The 16,270-nt window shown below is 49.6% G+C and overlaps 1 protein-coding gene and 1 non-coding gene across 6 annotated transcripts in view; one reads left to right on the top strand and one right to left on the bottom strand.

Annotated features, from left to right (window-relative positions):
• The window catches only part of SEPTIN9 (septin 9), a 948,816-nt gene that overhangs the window by 392,711 nt on the left and 539,835 nt on the right, over positions 1-16,270 (top strand). The window lies entirely within an intron of this gene.
• LOC138448203 (U6 spliceosomal RNA) lies at positions 14,479-14,585 on the bottom strand. Its single transcript, XR_011260049.1, has one exon. It is a non-coding gene; the product is annotated as a U6 spliceosomal RNA (small nuclear RNA).

The raw sequence follows: 16,270 nt of genomic DNA on the forward strand, positions 1-16,270 counted from the left end.
GCCTCTCCTGCTTGGCTCCCAGTGCCCGGGGGCAACGCAACCTCCCCCATCCATACCTCAGGCCAGGCCCCTCCTCAATTCCTTAAACCATTTGGTGGACCCCTGTTAAACAAGCGTATGGCTAAAGGTGGTTGGCTCTAGCGCAAGCAAGCAGGTCGAAACTTGTAAAGTAGCACAGACCCACAGAGGTGTTTTTTTCCAGATCTGAAGTTGTCCCATAGGAGGCCTGGGATGCTCAGCGCGTGCAGTCCATTAGGCCCACATCCCTTCACACTGAGAAACTAAAGAAACATACTAATGCTGTGGGGGTAATGAAGGTGGGCAGTAACTACACAGGCAGGACTTAAAGAAAATCACTCTCCCACCCCTGTACCCGGAACCCCCACCCCCGTACCCACCTCTCCTTCACACTGTGAATATATGAGCAAGGAACCGAGCCCGACCCCCTTCCCAGGTGAAAACAGTGCATTTTAGAGAACTTTTTACAGAAGGAATTCCAAAACCCCCTAAAGGATTATAGGCTTAACTCAATATCTAAGCAACAGTCACCTCACCTGCTGTGCTACCAGGCAGCTTTTTACTTTCGGGCCTGTCCCTCAACTTTAAAATAGAATTCAACATTGCAGGTGGAGCGTTGCTACGGTTCAAAGTCACTGCATTTAAAAGCCAATCGTGTTTGACCTCCAACAGCATGGACAATGCGTGCAGTCTCATCTAGGAAGCGCAGTCGCAGCTGACAAGTGTAAACATCTCAATGGGAGCCAAGTGCTACGAAAGTATGGGGGCAGTTGCCCCCTTTGCCAACTGACTCGTCGCCTATCTGGCCAATTCGAAAGGGAGGTTGGGATCCTAGCCTTTCCGAGCTGCATCGACAGTTGGGACTCGGCGAGGATGTCCCGAGTAGCCAGCGACCTTGGGCCTGCTGGCATGTGTGAGGATGCCACCCGTAGCTGGCGACCTTGGGCCTGTTGGCATGTGCGAGGATGTTCCGAGGAGCTGATGACCTTGGGCCTGTTGGCATGTGTGAGGATGTTCCGAGTAGCTGGCCACCTTGGGCCTGTTGGCATGTGTGAGGATGCCACCAGTAGCTGGCCACCTTGGGCCTGTTGGCATGTGTGAGGATGCCACCAGTAGCTGGCGACCTTGGGCCTGTTGGCATGTGTGAGGATGTTCCGAGTAGCTGGCCACCTTGGGCCTGTTGGCATGTGTGAGGATGCCACCAGTAGCTGGCCACCTTGGGCCTGTTGGCATGTGTGAGGATGCCACCAGTAGCTGGCGACCTTGGGCCTGTTGGCATGTGTGAGGATGTTCCGAGTAGCTGACGACCTTGGGCCTGTTGGCATGTGTGAGGATGTTCCGAGTAGCTAGCCACCTTGGGCCTGTTGGCATGTGCAAGTTTGTCTCGAGCAGCCACCTGCGGCCTGTTGGGACGTTGAGGATGCGCCCATAGGGGGCCACCTTAGGCCTGTTGGGATGTGAATCTTGGTACCAACGGTTTTGAAGGTGACGACGGAAAAGCCAAAGGAAAATGGAGGAGGCACCCCGATAACCGGGACAGGGGCCTTCCTCCTTCCGCTCTCTCTTCCCTCCCCCCCTCGGGGGCAGGGGAGAGGGCAGGAAGAGTCCAAAAGAAGCGCCAAGCGCGCCAAAAGCCCGCGAAGGGCCAACAATGGAAAGGGGAGGGGCAAGGGATTCATAAGCAGCAGGCGCCCGGCACAGGAGCACTTGCAGCTCTTCCAGCAACCGGGCGCCTGCTGACCAGGAGAGGATTTCGTTTGGGGATATCATTTTTCGTTCGTGATGCCGTGATCCTGTGATGCTGTGGCTGCTGAGGCTGCTGAGGTGTGTTTCCCGACCCAGAAAGATGAAGAGTTCCGGTGTCGTGACGATTTCAAGTGGAGGAGCGGATTGCGTTCCAGCAAGGAGTATGCGTCGGGTAAGGAGCCGGGTGGGGCTCGGCCTGAGTCACCCCTTTGGGCTGCTCGGTCACAGCCCAGGTGCCGGTAGTGCTACGGGTCATATAGGCAGGGGTTGTCGTTTTCGAAGTAGCGGGGGTCGGCGGTCAAGGTTATAGGAGCTGCAGCAGGGGCATAAGGTTTTAAGAGCAGTTGAAGCGGTGGCGGGCGCATATGGGGTTAATGCCGTGGCTATCGGTCTGGGAGCGCCTCTGTAATTTAGTGCCATTAAGGAAGAGGCGTGTCGCATGAAAAACTGATCCACAGGAACAGAGAGGGATCTGGTTATAGCGTCACTAATGGGCAGTTAGGAGCTAGTGTTGAACGACTGACATGGTTTGAAACCGAGCCTATAAATGCTTCTTACCAGTATGAGTTCATCGCGGATTCCTAGATATGCGAGGAAAGTTGGTTGATAAAAGGGACAGCAGCCTCCGCAGTTAAAACGTAGACGAACATTTATTATTCATGGCCTTAGATGTGCTGCTTGGCGAGGCGCTGCTTATTGAAGGGGTGTCATGCTCTGTGAGCACAATGCGCCCCCGCGCCGCGTGGTGCCCTTATCAGAGGAGTGCGGCGTAATGCCGCGAATTGCCCGAAGTGGCGGGAGTTTAGGGGTAACAAGGGCAGGAGAGGTTAAGCGCAGCGAGGGCAAATTATTTATAAGTGGACTAGGCGTAATAGCAAAGAACATGTTGCACAGGGAACATCGACTCAGTCACAAACGCTTTGTAAAACTGTCCTGTAGAACCACTACTACTGGAAATGACAAGACGCTACAGTTTTATGTAATTCGCGGGTAATGGGATGGCTGGCTATATGGGCTTTGCCGGCAAGATAAGGGATGGTGCAATCAGGAAAGTGAGGGATAACTTGTGCGGTATGTGTTAAAACGGTATTATTGGGGGTAGAAGCAGTAGAATCTGGTATCGGGCCCCACATATCAACTGGCCTGATTATGTGACGGTGAGTCGGGCACCCTGCTCCGAAAGCGCTTCGCCCTCAAGCCACTTGCGAGCACAGAAGCAGCATGTTGGGGTGGCAGCAGGGTGTTCATGTTCAACATCCCAAGTGTGTGAAGCTGCGTTAGAGTAGCCGTTGTGGGAGCATTCTCGGTAAGGAAAATTGCTAGAAATGTCTGATTTAGTTGCAATAATATGAGCTGCAGCAGAGCGTGCGTTTTGTTTTACATATTGCACCTGGGGTTGTCGGGCTAGGTGTATGGATCGTATGCCCACCCAGGTCACACATGTGGGGAATGTTGCAGTTGGGTTCGGGGTGTACACAACACGCTGATCAGGCAGATGGTTTATGTTAACCTTTTGTCGGCTCCGATCGCTTAGGGTCTGCGAGGGCTTCAACAAGCACCGTTTACACATCCCAGAGAGAAATACCTATGTGTGCTAGAAAGCGATGCATCTATTCTTCAGTTGCGGTGGTGCCGATGGTAGTATGAGTGTCAACTGGTTTATGGTCGCATGAACGGTTATGGGCGTCACGAGTTTGACAATGCGATTCTGCTTTTAGGGAGTATGCGGTACAGGTCAGGGCGAGGATTGCACTTCATTGCAGGGGCCCGGAGTGTTCACATTATTCAGGATAACCCAATAATGAGGTAAACGCGAGCGGGTTGCACGGCCATCCACCTTTAGCCAAAATTGCCCATGGGGGGCACAGGCGAGGTAGAGGTCCCCCCTTTTTGTAGGGTATGTCACTAATAAGGGGTTAGTTAGCTCATGGGGCATTAACGATGTGGTGGATGGGGTAAACTCAAGGGGCAAATCAGGCAAATGTACAGTTGTATCAAGAGGCATCTGCAGTATAGTAGGACTTGTGTTTTCTTGGTCCTATTGTTCGACTATGGAATTTCTCTGGTCGGCCCAGCGTTTGGTTTTCTACTGCTATTTCTTGATTGCAGGGCGGAAAACTCCAGACAGGATGCCTTTGCTTAGGGAGTTATTGCTTGTGAAAGTACACGGTGTGGGGCGCTGTGAGTCAAGGGCCGGTTTTCGAAAGTGGATTAATTTACCACAGTTACAAGAGGGGAGGGGCGCGGCATGTGTCATCAAGGGAATATTCCTTGTTTACAGCCAAGTTCCAACTTGTCTTATGTATCGCTTTTATTTTGGCCAGGCTGAGCGACCCACTAGCAGCGAGGTGATGGTGTGCGGCCAGGGAAAGTATGGAAGGCTTCAGCCGGGGGACTAACATGTGTAATTTCGGCTGCGGAAATACCACTAGATAGTGACTGTTTTTAAACCGCAGCACTTTCCCGTGCAGCTGCAAATGGGAGGGTTAAAGCTTTTGATTGGGCCACAGTGTACCTGGGCGGAGCGTTCTGGAAGGATCATATCTCTGGTGCGGTGCTATCGCAACTGCCACATGGGGCAGGGGTTGGTGGTACAGCTGCTGTTTCTGTAGAGGAGTGGGGTTTAAGGCTTTCATTGTAGGTGACAGCTGTACTCTTGGGAAAGATAGGGCTAGCCACCAGTAGAGCTCCAATAAAGCAGCTAGTGGTACGGGTTTGGGGCGGTTGGAAGGACAAGACGCCCCAATGGCGGTCAATGTAAAGTTAGCAAAAGTATCTGGAATTATGGCGAGGGTAAAAGCGCTCGGACACACAATGTGGGAAAAGGGGACAAACAAGTCCTTGGTGGGGACATGATATCACGTCGCGCTGTTATTTGGTACCGCAGGTGCTGCTCGGGTGGCTGGAGGTGAAAAACGATTAGGTAGTTTAGCTAATTGTAGTTATGTGCAGTAACAGTGGATTAGTTATCAGCCACGTGGGTGACGGCATTTGTTTGTGTTTTGTGGTAGCAGCCACAGAGGTGACACAGGGGCTACAGAGTGTTCAAATGTGTCAGCTGAATTCGCAAGTAACTGGTAGGGGTTTGCAGTGAGGGACTCTATTACGGAACTCACTTGGTGGCCCGTGAAGAGACGTTGCGGTAGACAACTTTGTAGTGCAGCAGGCGTTTAAGGAAATTTCCAGCACACAAAGGTGGTTGGTCGGGAGTGGCAAGGCATTGCAAATTTGGAGGACATAAGAGTGAGTGTACCTAAGTGAATAGGGCTAATCAGGGGATGTACAAAGTGTAGAGGTGAGGATAGCTCAGGAGGAGCAGGCTGGCCTTGGAAGCAAGACGACACAGAGCAACATAGGTTTGATCCCATGCTAGCGCTGGAAAACCTCGGGGTATTAAGCGCATTAGAAAAAACCTATCCTCCTACCAACGTTCCAAATGATATAAAGCAGGTTAGGAGAGGATGGGAGAATAGGCCGGGGAGGCAATAAGGGCACGGAGGTAGATGGATACCCTTGTAGGCAACCCTATCTGGGCAGATTCTAGTGGGCATGGGATGGGACATATCTGAATTGGCCAAGGGGTGAAGGTCGTTGGGGCACTCAGGTCAGTGGCTGATCCACCAAGGCCAATGCACAGGAGGGCATACCCTACAAAGCAGATTGTCCAGGTTGGGTCATGGTGGGGTACCTTATCACTGCAGGGCTGGTAGTTGCAAGGGCATTGATGCGGGGGAGAGGGCTCAGGCTAACCATTGGGCTGCAGAAGTGGCCATGAAAGTTACTAATACACAACGCAATTTATGGGGGCTTGCGCACGTGGGTCAGTTTGGTGGAATCAATATAACACCAGTAGTATGTGGCAAAAGGTGGGATAAGTTTTGAGCCAAAAGACAAGTCAGTAGGTACAGTAGCTTCATGTATAGACTCCACTACTCGGGAGTCGGACCAGCGCCTCTTGGGAGCCTAAAAACGGCAGGGGCGTCTGGTGGTGGCAACGAGGGCTCCGCTTCCTCGAACAAAATGGCTTTCTCTCAGCCCGAAAACACCTGCAGGGGCAGGGAGGTATCAGGCACGGAGGGTTGAGAGAGTTGTGTCTACGAAGGAGATGGTTGGGCAAGGAACGGAGTCGGACCAGCGCCTCTTGGGAGCCTAAAACGGCAGGGGCGTCTGGTGGTGGCAACGAGGGCTCCGCTTCCTCGAACAAAGGGCGCTCTTTCAGCCCACAAACACCTGCCGGAGCAGGGGGGTATCAGGCGCAGAGGGTTGAGAAAGTGGTGTCTACGAAGGAGATGGTTGGACAAGGCAAGGAACGGAGTCGGACCAGCGCCTCTTGGGAGCTTAAAACGGCAGGGGCGTCGGGTGGTGGCAACGAGGGCTCTGCTTCCTCGAACAAATTGCGCTCTCTCAGCCCAAAACACCTGCAGGGGCAGGTGGGTATCAGGCATGGAGGGTTGAGAGAGTTGTGTCTCCAAAGGAGATGGGGTACACAGAACTTCTAGAGCTACTAAAGAGGAAAAGGGGGAGCCACGGTGGGCGGTAACCCACCTTTGGCGTGGCGGTGTTGTGGCGACCAATGATAAGAGACAGACTCCGAATGAGCCATTGCTAAACCGGAAGGGGCTTCGCTCGTTCTGGACAGCGCCTCCTGGGAGCCTAAATGGCGGGGGTGTCTGGCAGTAGCAATGAGGGCTCAGCTTCCCCCCAGCAAACGGCGCTCCCCCAGTCCGCAAATACCTGCAGGGGCAGGCGGTTCTCAGACTCAAAGGTCTTGGGGGAGTTGAGCCTACGATGGACATGGAAAAAAGGGGGAAGCAGGATGGGGAGCAGTCGCCACACCTTTGGAGCTATTTTCAATATCTGTTTGCTGTGGTTGTATATATGTGAAAATAAATCTGCGGCCTTGTTATGCCAAACAAAAGGAAAATGTCTCATGCAGCACCTTACTGGAGGGGAAGGAAAAAGGGGCTTGCAAGAATGAGATATTGGTGATGCATATGGCATAGCAAATGGACAAATGCCCAGGTTATGAAGGTGACGACGGAAAAGCCAAAGGAAAATGGAGGAGGCACCCCGATAACCGGGGCAGGGGCCTTCCTCCTTCCGCTCTCTCTTCCCTCCCCCCCTCGGGGGCAGGGGAGAGGGCAGGAAGAGTCCAAAAGAAGCGCCAAGCGCTCCAAAAGCCCGCGAAGGGCCAACAATGGAAAGGGGAGGAGCAAGGGATTCATAAGCAGCAGGCGCCCGGCACAGGAGCACTTGCAGCTCTTCCAGCAACCGGGCGCCTGCTGACCAGGAGAGGATTTCGTTTTCCCACCCACCCACCCTACAAGAGGAGCAGCGACGGCAGAGCCGGGACGTCGTTGTCGCAGGACGTCGGAGCGGTGTTGTGGCGACCAATGATAAGAGACAGACTCCGAATGAGCCATTGCTAAACCGGAAGGGGCTTCGCTCGTTCTGGACAGCGCCTCCTGGGAGCCTAAACGGCGGGGGTGTCTGGCAGTAGCAATGAGGGCTCAGCTTCCCCCCAGCAAACGGCGCTCCCCCAGTCCGCAAATACCTGCAGGGGCAGGCGGTTCTCAGACTCAAAGGTCTTGGGGGAGTTGAGCCTACGATGGACATGGAAAAAAGGGGGAAGCAGGATGGGGAGCAGTCGCCACACCTTTGGAGCTATTTTCAATATCTGTTTGCTGTGGTTGTATATATGTGAAAATAAATCTGCGGCCTTGTTATGCCAAACAAAAGGAAAATGTCTCATGCAGCACCTTACTGGAGGGGAAGGAAAAAGGGGCTTGCAAGAATGAGATATTGGTGATGCATATGGCATAGCAAATGGACAAATGCCCAGGTTATGGCAGTCGAGAATTCTCGCAGTGGAAAAAAAGGGCTGGATTCTTTAAATTTTAAAAACAAGTTGCACAGTTCCACAGAGGAGAACTTCGCTTAAAATGCGTTGCCACCGTCCAGGTTAGATTTTGTCTTTCTGTGGGGACGTGTATATCTGGCCAGGCAGATCCTCACAGCAGCGTTAGGCTGTCTCCAAGGACATGTTTTGAGAAAGCCAATAGGTCCGACTTTGTTGTTGCAAAAGCCACTGTGTGTTGAGAAGGGCAGGGCAAATTGCTCGTTATGCAATTTGTGGAAGATTCCATTTAGGAAAACTGCAGTGGACTTGCAGGATATTTGTGGGGGAGTGTATTTTCAGTGAGTATAGGAAAAGGTCTGGGAGCCCCTCTACCGAGAACAAACAGGCCCAAATAACCTGGTCTCTGGGTAGGTCTCCACTCGGGAGGGGCTACAGCCACTGTTTAGCTCATTGTACCTTTCACACAGGAGAAATATGCATTTGCATTTCAGGAGTGTCCCACCCACCTGGGCAGTCCAGCACCAAAATGCTAGGCTCCTAGGCCTGTGTATATACGTTTGGGGACATGGAGTTTCACCCTTAGTTACCCCGGGTAATCCAGACGTGGAACCCTTGCTCACTGTGCGTTAGCCAGGTTCTGCTCAAGCTCAATGAGGAGACCCCCCCAGCAAGGCCGAGACTCGGGTTGCTATGGTCTCTTCTGAGGAGACTTGCCGTAGCATTTGGGTGCTGGACTGCCCTTGTGGGTGGGACCAGACTGATAGTTCTCCTCTGTGAAGGGTGCAGTGAGCTCAAACGTGGTTTTGGAAACTCCCGAGTGGGAACCTACCCAGAGAACAGGCTATTTGCCCGTTTTCATCCTTAGCAGCGGGGCTCCCAGACCTTTTTATATATATTTTTAATGAGCGTTTGGTATGAGCATTGGGGGCAGCTCGTCTAGGGTGGGGAATGTTAAGAGCCCCGGGGCGGTGTGGCATTCCCCCTAATTGCGAATTAAAGGCAGGGAAAGGGAGGAGGGGGGCACCCATCTGACTGGATGGTTTAATGGTGGGGGGATGGCTTTCTGTCACATGAAACATGCGGTCAGCCTGCTGCTAGGTATTCGTTTGCCTAGCAGTGTCCCGCGTTAAACAGAAACACGGCGCTGGAGAACATTTCTCCTTAACGTCGCCGTTAAGTGCACACACACTCAGGCTTTTGTATTTGGAGTGCGGTTGCGTACATTTCATCTCCCCCTTTGTGTTTTATAACGGCTTCCGTTTTCTTAAGCGAGTAACTTCCGGCCTCGAATATTTGGCGTCATAGTGCGTCACTGAGTAGGAGTCCGCCAGCTGCTTACCGGAAGCCTGCGCGTGCACCCACTGCCACCCCATAAACACGTGCATATTGTAAAGCTGTGCGACTCGGGGTTAGGAGTCAGCTCTGTGCCCGAGTTGGCATGCGTGTTGCAGGCACCGCTGGGTTATTTGCCTCAAGCCGTTCACAAGTCTGGACAGAATGAGGCGGGAGTCCCAGCCCCTGGAGCAAGCACTGACCCGAGCCGAGTACCCAGGGCTTTAAGTGGGGTAGGAACTCGAGGGGCGGGGGCTCGTTTGGGGCGTGGCTTGTGGGATGGGCGTGGCCTAACAAAGCACAAACCATACTAAGGCACGCAAATAAATATATAAATGCATGTAAGCATTATATATTTGTATGCTCATCTTACTTTGGTTCGTGTAGCATGGAAGCCATCTTTTATAAACATAGAAATATATAATATATTTCCATGTTTATAAAAGATGGCTTGAAAATTACACAAGCCATAGTAAGGTACGCACATAAATATAAAAAAGCATGCATTTATATATTTATTTTCATCCCTTACTATGGTTTGTGTACTTCAAGATGGCTTGAAAAGTACACAAACCACAGTAAAGGTATGCACACACATATGTATAATTTATATATGTGTGCATATCTTATGGTTTGCATACTTTTCAAACCATCTTTTTTTTAAACATTTCTCGGTTTATAAAAGAAGATTTGAAAAGTACACCATTCAAGCCATCTTTTATAAAGCTTTGACGACGGACAAAGCCCGAGGCGTCTTTGTCCATCGGCAAAGCTTTATAAAAGATGGATTGAATGGTTTACTTTTCAACCCATCTTTTATAAAGACAGAAACACAGGAATCCCCACGTTTGCCAAGGGTGAAAGACGACTCAGCGACCTGGGGAAACAAATGGACTGTAACTTCCTTTGGTGACCCGAGGGGTCACCATAGGAATTTACAGTGACTGACAAGTGGGAGCCAGGCACAGCAATGCTGTGCCTGGATGCCACTTCCGTCAGCTCGCCTGACATTAAAAAGGCGGGCGCATCTCACATTGCGGCTGCAGCCGTGGCAGGATAATGCATCCCGCCAATGGAGACTTTTTGGAGACTGCCAGGGCCTGGCCCGGCAGGCCCCGGCCCACTTAAAGCACTGCGAGTACCTCCTGCCTTGTCACATTATTTAAATCGGCCCTTGAGAATGTAACTACCTCGTACCCCAGACAACCAGACACACCGAGCGCAATTCTACCTTGTGTAAGCATCCTCTCTGGCACGAACGCACATGGATCATACACCATTGAAGCAACACCACTGAGTGCTCCAGCGACGCTATTGGCAGCTCCCTGGATACGAGTAGGAAATTGAATACGTTTTTTGGCACACACAATGTGACGGGCCTTAAACTGGAACAGGGACAATAATGAACAGACTGCAGCATGGCTTTTCATTTGGGATACGTCATAGGTGTGTCGCTTGTGGATTCAGAGCGCTTAAAGGGGGGACGCTTATCCACCAAGCACATACGTGGCTTGCTGCTGTGGCGACCTAATGGTGCGGGGTACTTTGATAGAACCGGCATTGTTGCCATCCATCACCAGATCCCCTCCAGATCTGCTTAGAAAGCATATGGCTTTAACCAGTGCATTTGGAGTGTGGCCATTGTGCCAACCGCAATAACACTTACGCAAAGACTGTTATTGCGCAAAAGATTTGACGGGTGCAGTTCTGGCCATTGTCCCGATACTTCCACTAGCAAAGTGTGTTGGCTATAAAAGTAACCTCCATCCAACTTCCAACCATCCCAGAATATTCAGAGCTTTCACAGTTCCGATGCATTTTCATGGGGACCATCCAGCATGCCCCCAATCTGACTGACTCCCCCCCCCATGTGCTCAGGATATTCCGTCACACCCAAACTGGGAACTGCAAAAGGAAAGTACACCAACATCTTACTATTCCATACACTCTCCGATTATCTCTGTGTAGTCCAAGTCTGCACACTCCAAGGTTCAGAACCCCAGTGTCTTCTCAGTTTGCACAATTCTAATATGCATCCATTTTTGCAAAATTGCATTTTGGCAATTCCAGTAAATCACTAATTTCCCAATCTCAGAACACTCCGACTATCCCGGGACTTTTGGAGCCAGGAATTCTTTTCAGCTTGCCGAATGCCGGCACTCTACCAAGTTTCGTTTTAGAATTTCAGCATTTTCCACATTTGAGAGAACATCCTATCACTCTCAATACCAGTACATTTCCTGTTTGCACCACTTCCAATGTACAGTAGTCACAGTTTGCCGTTTCACAGTGCGTTTTTCCATTGTGCTATTGCACACTCGCCGAAGAATCCCAGTGCACTGTTAGACAATTATAGTAAACTCCAAATTCCCTGTTATACAAGGCCAGTATATTCAGATTTCATACAATTCCAGTATACCCTCTATGTGTTAAATCCCAGTATATACTCATTGTACTCCCAGTTACACAAGCCCTCTATATTTCCGTTTCCACCCCCTCCCTGTATAGTCACACTTTGCACAATTTCGATATTTCACAGTTTTGAAATTAATTTTGTAGAATATCAGTGCACTACCAGATCAGTAAATGCCAATCTACTTCACTTTGAAAAAGAAAAGTCAGTAAATTCCAAGTAGGAGCACCCCAGTAGGTTTGCAGATTGTCCAAGCCCAGTATATTTCTAGCTCGCCGACCTCAGTCCGCGTATACACAGTTTATTCCTCGTTGGCGCAATCACAGTGAACCCCCTTTTTAGGTAACATGGTATATTCCCAATTTGCAGTATCCCAGTAGTCCCAGTATGACAGGTAGCAGCATGCTGCTATCTATCATCTAAATGAAATCCCCTTATGTGCTCAGTTTGCCCAATCCAAGACAGCTCCCATTTGGGCATCTCAGAATATTTGCACTTTGCACAATTCAATTATAGTTAGTAATACAATCCCAGTATTCCCCCAGTTTAAAACCCCCTAAATCTCTGTGCGACAGCTCAAGTAAAACCAAGTTTGTGCAAACCCCAGTTTAATCCCAGGTGTATGGTCCAGTTGACAGAATACCAATGCAGCCCTAATTGCAAAATTCCTAGTTTGCTAAATCCCAGGATATAATCGAGTCACCCATCGTAACGGGACGCTGACTCGTCTAAGCGCTTCATCCCACATTGATTAGGATCCTTTTTTCCAAAAACAACGCCCATCAAGTCGAGGTGGGTCCAGATGGACACATGTTCTGAGGAATTCTGCAAGAACCACCCACCCCCGGTTAAAATATATATGGTTCGGCATGGTCATGTTATCAAAAGGTACCCACGTAGGATTCCACACATGCATGGATAACATTCCACCCTTTCAAAATGGACGATGGATGGAGGGGCCATCACTGCAATGGTGACTGCCTGACGCAAGTGACCGCGCAGTGCCTCAGTGGCCATGAATCCAAGAGCCTGCTCACCAGTCCTGTGGCCTTCCCCAGGATCTCCTCATCTGCCACCCAGACTCTTGGTATGAGCAAATATGCCCCCTTCACCATCTGCCCGATTAGAGGAAAGATTTGGTGGAAGAAAGCCTTACACCACGGCACCATGCTCGCCAACGCCCTCCCACCGCCACTTTGAGTGGAAACCGATGTCTCCAAACTCTAGAGGGGAGTAAAGACTCTGTTCTTCCGCACAGAATATGGTTCAGACACTATTATTGGCAAACGCAACAGCGAAGGAGCACGATTGCTCTCATGTAAAGGAAAAGCACGATTGCTCCGACTGGCGCTACGCAGTGCCCAGGGTCCTGATGATCCACTGATGTTGCCTCCACATGCTTGCAGTCCTCTGCTCCCCGTACGCAGGGACCTTCCTCCCCCCCTTTACTGGGCCTATCCCACTGATACCTGAAGACACCGCCCCACAGGTAACATGTATTTTCAGCATGTTGGATTTGCCCCCCTTTCCCATGTTTTCCCCGGGAAATACAGTCGCCAAGCCTCGTCATACTTACCCACAGGGTTCCTTTACCAGCACTTGAAGTGAGCCCCAGCACCTCCCTGAGGACCCCGGCCAAGGGGTTTAGCGGGACCTCTACACCCCATCTCACTGCTTCTCTTCACCTCATGAAGAGCACGTGAGCCGCTTTGGAGTACCCAGCAAGGTCAGTCTCTTGGCTACTGGAACGAGACATTCCGCTTTGCTTATTGTATATGCATATATTTTTTTTTACCCTTCTTTTATCACATATGCGCCATTTTATAACACTATCTTTGTATGACCCTCACACGGAGAGAATTGATTTTTGGCCCTAGAAGGAGGCTCCACTTCAATCGAGCCGAAACGTCTGCAGCCACCATGGCCACCATTTGGGCAGCGCTTTAGTCTGCCACCACATCTCTAACCTTAGAGCTAGACATCAACCATTCCAGAGGTAATCCTTCTGCCGGACATAGGAGCACCTCCTCTGAGGTTTCTCAAATTGGATTAAAACCTTAGACTGTGTAACAAATACACCATCCTACACATCACATGATGTCAACAAATGTAAATTCACTAATCTGGTGTAAACCACAAAATGTATGCTTACTGTTTATTTACAGTGTTGAAGGCCACGTTATGTTACGGTCATATTCTATGTTGATCATTCCTATTGTGAGTGTTTAACAGATTTTTGGTCATAGTGTTTACAAAACACTGTGTCCTAGCATAAGTGGCACGACTGATTGATTTACGACTTGCTTAATTTCTTTTTTTTTTTACAACAGCTAAATAATAAAGAGCTGTAGAAGTACTACAGTTGGTTTTGTGTATTTCTAGGTCGCATATTGATTGATCGATTTATTTATATAGCGCTTTATACCAAGGCGCTGATGAGACAAAGTGTTTCTTGCCCCATTGGATTCATGCAAGTGTACAATTGTTGCTGCATTAAATCATTGCAAAGATTCAAATTCTTGAGGGTAGGACATCCCCCTGTACATATGCTCATGTAAAGTCAATGCTATTTCCCAGAAATGTATAAGCCTTATATTCCAGTTCCGTTCTGTCCTGTAATATGGCTCACTGAGTTAAGTGCTTCTCTATTTTGAGCTTTAGGTGACAACCCTCCTAACTCTACCCTTCCTCCATTCGAGGTCGATAAATTGAGCACCAATAAATTGGATCCGGATGACAGCATTTACTACAGTGTTAAATACAGGCGGCGGCAAATACGAAGCGCAATATAAGAACATGGCAATAATATTAGTGGTCTTAATCCCGAGAAGGATTCCAACTCTCGCAGGGTTCGAAATTGCCAGGAGCTGGGAGCTATTTATCCTGGTTATAGCAAAGGGGAGCCTGGTTAGCTTGAAACCAGGAGCTACTTTCAACTTCTGTGGCGAGAGGGTGCCATGCAAACCTAGCTCTGTGATATTACCGGTTTAGGTTTGGGAATGTGTGCAAAAGGGAAAAAGAACACACCTAAAAGACATTGAAATCATGTTGGATAATATATAATGGACAAAGAGTTTGTATCTCACGCACTATGTTTCTGAATGTTTTTTTATATATGGAACGCTTCACAAATTTGCGTGTCATCCTTGCGCAGGGGCCATGCTAATCTTCTCTGTATGGTTCCAATTAGAATCTATGTGCTGACGAAGCAAGCATGATCTCATGCACTATGTACTAGCTCCTGGTTCTCCAGCCATAGCTCCTGCCTCAATGCCTGATACAAACAAATCCTTATGTTGACCCCTGTCTTGCTGCCTCTCACGTTCACCTAGAACCTTCCCCATGCCACCATACTGCAAACTCTGGCCTCTTATGTCAATTTTGATCAGAGATAAACTTGTGATTGCTCGACGTTCCTGGCTCTGTGTACCCACCTTCCTCCACCACCTGGACTGTGATGCTCTCAGACGGCTGCATGCAAACATTCAGGAAATCCAAATCAGCCTGCCTCTAAATGCTCCATTAGGTGTTATTGCATGATATAACGAAACTCAATTTAGCAAAGCTCCTATGGATAGTAGGTGGAGTTGGGTTACCATCAAACTGAACGCTACGTTCAAAATAGTGATACAATGGATGACAAGGCACTGGATGTGTTTAAACGATGCCAAATCGGAGCTGTTACTCTTTGGTTCAACAGATAGAAGATCTAAACTAGCTCAAAGAAAAGAAAATGTTTTGTTGGATAAATGTGTTATCAATACAAAAACAAAGATTAAAACCCTAGGTACCTGTCTGTACTGTACTGTTAGCTCTGAAGCCAAAGTAAATGGCATGGAACATAACACACACTATCATCTGCAGCGCAGGACGAACATCAGACCATTGATTTCTGATAAAAGCTGCAAAACATTGGCCAGGACCACTAACTTATCAAGAGTTGATTATTGCAGTCCCCTACAGGGCGGAGGGCCTAAGAAATGGTCCAAAATGATGCTATTCACATTATAAAACAAGTGCCACGGGGAGATCATATTACAGCTCATCGAAAATCCCTTCACCGGCACCCAATCAGGGCCACAATGCAATTCAAGATGGCTGTTCTTGTTCACAAGGCAGTTTATGACACGGCACCAGATTACTTTAAAAAAAAAGAACACCAACCTACTAAAATGCTGCGCTCAAGCAACACTATGCTACTAAACTGCCCGCACCCAAATAGGACGAAAGCTAATGGTAAATCTTTCCCCTGTACTGCATCCACTGCTTGGAATGCTCTCCCTTCAAACTTGGGCCTTGAAATAAATCTCTCTTTTCGGAAGAGTCTGAAAACGCACCTGTTGAAATATATTATAACCCGCTCTCCTCCCTGCTGTTCGTGTTGCAGCGGATGTCTTGTGCTTTATGTTATGTCTGGAGTATCTTTGTTCCACGTGCTGATGCCGGTCAGGAGAGCAAAGGCCTCTTACTTGCCGTTCGGAATATTGTGACCCGCCCGCAAAGACCGTGTTTCTGAAAGATCAGTAGGGTTGGGGCAGTTCAGCACCCCATATTCTTTCTCCAGCCCTCCCAGCCGCGTTATCTCCCCCCCCCCCCCCAGCACTCCCCCGATTCTTTCACACTGAGCCAATCGGGGCCCCGCTGCAGATGGAGGGCAGGGGTAGCTTGTGTGCCTTGGCATTTCTCCATCTCCCATTTTATTTGGCTGCCCGCCTATGCATTCCAGCGGCGAGGTGCACCTGCCCTAGGCCCCGGCTCTCATTAGGCTGCGCCCACCTGTTCCAGCGGTGACGGTGCGTGCCAGGCAGCCGACCCCTGGGTAACCCGAGGGCTACATTCATGAAACCTTTCTTTTTTTTGGTACATGTTCCTTTTAAGTCTGGCCTTTTCGCATCTCCTAA

This window comes from Ambystoma mexicanum, chromosome 3q (genome assembly GCF_040938575.1).
Source record: "Ambystoma mexicanum isolate Mex_15411 chromosome 3q, UKY_AmexF1_1, whole genome shotgun sequence".
Taxonomy (NCBI): Eukaryota; Metazoa; Chordata; class Amphibia; order Caudata; family Ambystomatidae; genus Ambystoma; species Ambystoma mexicanum.